At 46.8% G+C, this 4855-nt stretch overlaps 1 protein-coding gene and 1 long non-coding RNA gene across 2 annotated transcripts in view; one reads left to right on the forward strand and one right to left on the reverse strand.

Annotated features, from left to right (window-relative positions):
- LOC102672225 (B-cell receptor CD22) overlaps window positions 1–4855 on the forward strand; it is a 162792-nt gene that overhangs the window by 47590 nt on the left and 110347 nt on the right. The window lies entirely within an intron of this gene.
- LOC116186519 overlaps window positions 396–4855 on the reverse strand; it is a 14293-nt gene continuing 9833 nt past the window's right edge. The window contains exon 3 of the long non-coding RNA XR_004151522.1: window positions 396–406. This is a non-coding gene — a long non-coding RNA (uncharacterized LOC116186519). The remainder of the gene's footprint in view (window positions 407–4855) is intronic.

A 4855-nucleotide genomic window follows, 5' to 3' on the forward strand; every position in this document is an offset into this window, starting at 1 on the left:
CATCGAATTTCCACGCGAGGAGGGCGGAGAGGGAAGGGGATCTAACGAGGCTAATCGGCCGCAAGGACGTCAATGATTTTCACTAGGCAGTAATTTAACTAATTGTCGTTGGGGGAGGAGGGAAGAAGGGAGGAGATGCGCGGCGAAAGGATGTCGGTTACGAACCGGCGAAGCCGCAGAGACGGTCGCCGTTGGATTACGAAACGAGGCTCGTTACTCGTCGTTAACGATCTGCTTTCATCCCTCCGCGTGACGAGTTCCCATAAACGTGACCCACCGGAAGGAACTCGACCGCCGTAGGAGGCGTGCACCATCGATCAGGAACAGCGGAAGCTCGGCAGAGGGGTTGTGTGCGCTACGCTTTCTATTATCGACGATGCCTCCTCCTCTCCGTCTCGATCTCTCCCTCCCCATCTCATCTGGCGGTCCACCTCCGCCCCCTCCTCCCCTCGTCCTCGCCAGATCGCAAACTAAGACCTCAAGGTGAGGAGGGGTGGATGAGTTTGCCGATCACGTCACCGTGGCTCGAAAACTTGACCGGCCTCGACGCCGCTACGTGCCATTTCTCGGGATACAGGCCGAGCTACTTGTAATTGATTTACACGGGCTCGCGATCGGCCGAGAAACGCCGCGAGTTTCCCCATGCGACCAACGTTTCCAACTTAAGCGGGGAGGGACGGACGTCTTCATTTAGGGAGACGACGCTCCCAACTACCGTCCGAAACCTTCGTTTGCCTGATTGACGAAGGAAGAGTTTGCGAGATCGAGGTCGAGATTTGGATTGGTTCCACCGATTCCATGTATTGGATTCCAACGTGAATTTCGGCAGAACGGAGAGAGATTCGAGGAGATTTGAGGGAGTTGGAATGGATTTTTCTGGATGAATGGTTGGAAAATGAATTAAAAAGAAAAAGGAGAGGGAAAGGTTATGAATTTTGAAATATTCGTGTATGGGATACAGGAGAAAGGGAACGAGATGAACCACTTTGATCTTCTCTAAATGAGGTGATATAAAAGAAAAAAGATATAAAGATTGATTATAGCCGATGATATAAATTTATACTGAAAAATATACGAGATTTAGATGCCACTTTTGAAGGAATTTTACTTGCCTTGTCACTTTCAATCTTTGCCATGTTTAGTTCCTTACTTCTTACTAGATAATGTATGAAGATAGGTGTTGGGATACGCGATTGATTTTACCTTTCAAGAGTGAGTAAGGCAAGAGTAGGCGAGGAAGATCGAGGATTAACAAACAGGATCGTGAGATTAAGGGGAAAGATACTACGCGTGGCACCCTTAATTGTTTTATAACGACGAACAACGTGGAACTTCTCTTCTTTCCCCTCTCGTTTAAATATTACACGTGTATTCGGAAACTTTATCCGTTTTCTTTCTATCGTTCAATTTTAATTTTCATTCCCAGTATTTTCGAGATATATTTCTTCTCGAAGAATTGTTGAACGGATAATCTAATTTTAAAGTTAATTAAACCCAAAGTATGTCTCTTACATAAATGAAGATATTTCGAAACAAATTTAAGCCAGTTCATTAAGTCTATTCCCTATTCATAACCAGAAGTGTGTTCTTTGGCGAAACGAGGGCAACCGGGGCTCAAACGAGAGAGAAACGCCACTCCTAATAAGAATTTCCACTGAACGTTCCAATGATTTATCACAAAAAAGCTTCCCCCCTCCTCCGTTCGATTCCAAATTGATGTCCTTTCATACAAAGGTATCTTCAATTACCCTCGATTTCCGCTCGTTTTGCATAGAAAGAAGCCCCGTTAAACACACGGCCCGTGCGGCACACAACGGCGCCGCGGATCGATTCGAAAATTCACCGCGATTTCAACGGGTTTTCATCGCGCAAGAATGGAGACGTTTATATACGGCGGCCGTATTCGCCGCCAGCTTCGCGTCGAATAATAGAATTCCGGTAGAATTCTCGTGAAATTGGAAAGAAACCGCGGTATGCAGAAATCGGCCCATTTTCCTCCGTTCCTTCGTTACCCCCGTTACAAAGTCGAGACGGAAAGATTCTCGATACGACCTATATATTTCAACGCGTCTCGATACATTTTCCACGACAAAAATTTCTCCTTGTCCAAGGTCTATCGAAATATCTCGCGAAGAGTTGGACAAATTCGCACGAGAGAATTCCTCGAATCATCCTTGTTGTTCTACCACGATCAGAATTTACGACAGAGAGAGAGAGAGAGAGAGAGAGAGAGAGAGAGGTGGAAACGTCAAAAAGCTGTGCTCGGTCAAAAGCAAGCTCCGCACCTCATCAATCCTTAAATCGGAAACGAAGTCGAGCCGTTTGCCGACCTATTTGGAGAACGTCCATCTTCCTTCTCGGTTATCTCCCTCCGCATTCGACGAATCACGACTCGATTTTCGACTTGGCCAAGATTTCTTCCCGGTCCAAGGATCGCGCGCCGCTATTCAAGGGTGGAAAAACCGAGCAGACGGGTTGGACGGTTGCCGGTTCTCGTAAGATATTCGTCGAATGGAACGCGGAGTTACGTTATCCTTGGATAAAGGGGGATTAGCGAGAGTTGTCTCCGCGCCAAAAGAGGCCAATACCCGTTACATCCGACCGATCCTTCGTCGCCTTTTACCCTTTCCCTTCTCTTCCTCTTTTCTCTCTCTCTCTTTCTTTCCCCTTTCGTCTCTGCTTTCGCTTAACCCCACGAGGCTTTTATCTCCATTGGACGCTTTTGTCTACTTGTTATCATTGTTATCGTTGCCTCGTGGTCGCGTCGCGCGAGCGGGGGATGTTGCTCGATCAAAAGTGCAAGTTGATGATGGAGAGGAATATGGATGGAGAATTGTACGAAGGGAGGAATCGTCGAAACGATCGGAAGATGTTTAAATAAGTTCTATTCACGAAATCTTTACCGATCGTAATGTTCAGACTCGCAACTTGAAATATCTCGAATCGGGGAAATAAAGATTTTTCGTATATTTCGTGGCTCGAATTCGCGCGTTTCCAAGATTGGTCCAGCAGATCGGTAAAGAAAATTCCGTCGCCTCGTAAAAATTAGGAGGAAAGCGATTCTAGAATCGAGGAAGGAGGGAAAACGGTCGATCGAGATCTCATCGTCCGGCAGATCTGTTTCATAGAATCGTAAACGTTTCCCGCGATGAATGTCGCCGGCACTTAAACCGGAGTAATGCAGTCAGCTGCCACTTGGGTTTCTCCTTTCCTCCGAACAAGTTAACTTCCGGACTTGGAACGTCTTCGTGAGATCCTCACTTTGACTATCAGCAAAGAGGATATCTTAGTCGGCATCTCGGGATTAAATGGAAGGGAAGATTGGCCATGGGATCCGACGGATGAAATGAATTTTCAATGGAGGCCGAGATCGAAGATCCTAAGCGAGAATAAGGATGAGAAACAGAGAGTCGGAAGCGGAACGAAAGGGGAGAAAGTAAAGGGAGGTAGAGTTAGGTATGCTGGGATAATCCTACTTCCGTCGAGATTTTTTTCTTTTTCTTCTTCTTTTTTTCCTTCCCCTCCTTCCCCTCCTTCTCTCTTCGTCCATCTCGATCTCCTCACCCCCTCACTCTCGCGATAAAATTAACAGAATTAATTCAGATTTCCACGGTTGTGCGGATCTCCTTTACGGAGATCGGGGACGGAAGGAAGATCGCGCCACGCCTCTAACTTGGAAAATGGAATTCGGGAGAAAAACACGCGCGCAAATTTGCGCGGTAAGAAAAGTTTTAATTGTTGCGCGAAAGTTGCTCTATTAATGGGGAACTACGTTTTGCGTTTATTAACGAGGGTACAAGTTAGCAGTGGGCGGTTTGCAGACAATCCGGTTCCAGTACAAGGTTTACCACTTATTAACTACAATATACTACAGACTGCGCTACAACAGGATACAAGTGAGTTTAATAACTTCAACATCCTTAATCGACTTTGCTGATTTCAACGTAGCCAGTAAACTCTCCAACAGATTTCAAATAATTTCAGCCAACTTATTAAACCGGTATACCGGCCAACCATCGAAGTATTATCTTACCAATCGCGCTAAAATTCGAGCATCCCTCTATATTCTTAAAAAGAAAAAAAAATCTCAGCGATAAACCATATTTCATCCATTTCCTCCTTCCACCCTTAACGCTCGTTCTGGCGTATTTTCAAGACCGGACGATCGCGAGGATTTTCTTCCCGAAACGCTTTCGCACTCTCTTCCTCTCTATGTGTATGTGCCGATGTAACGCGATTACCGAGCGAAATACTTTGCATGCAAATTCGGGCGGAATATGTTCTCGTAGGAGTTTTATAAACGAGCGTTTCCGTCACGACGACGACGACGACGACGACGACGAGGAGAAGGAGGAGGAAGAGAAGGAGGACGAAAGAGGAGCAGGGGATGGAAAACGCGACGAAGAAGAAAGGAGGGTAGCGTAGAACAGGGTAATAGGACGTAACGTTGGCCAAAGGTGGATCGTTTTTGTTGCTGGCAGTTAACCGCGGGCAATGAGGCAACAAACAACGCCGCAAGCCTTTCTCTCGCGCACCTTTTTCCCATGGAATTACACACTCATCCTCCTTTTTTTCTTTCCCCGCCATCACCCTTCCACTCTTCGCACTCGCCCCTTCCTTCTTTATTTTTTCCTTCTTCTTCTTCCTTTTCTCTACTTTCTTTTTATCTCCATTCTCCATCCCTCTCCGCCCCTCCTCTCTCGCTGACCTCCTCCTCTCCTCCTCGTAACACGCGCCGTTGGCCGTTCTTCGATTCGGCCGAGCCCCGCCGACACACATTATTTACATGCCTCGATGAAACTTTACCGCCGGTAAATACGGGTCGGACACGGAGGGGGAGGGAGGGGGTGGCGCG

This window comes from Apis dorsata, unplaced genomic scaffold (genome assembly GCF_000469605.1).
Source record: "Apis dorsata unplaced genomic scaffold, Apis dorsata 1.3 scaffold_815, whole genome shotgun sequence".
Classification (NCBI taxonomy): Eukaryota; Metazoa; Arthropoda; class Insecta; order Hymenoptera; family Apidae; genus Apis; species Apis dorsata.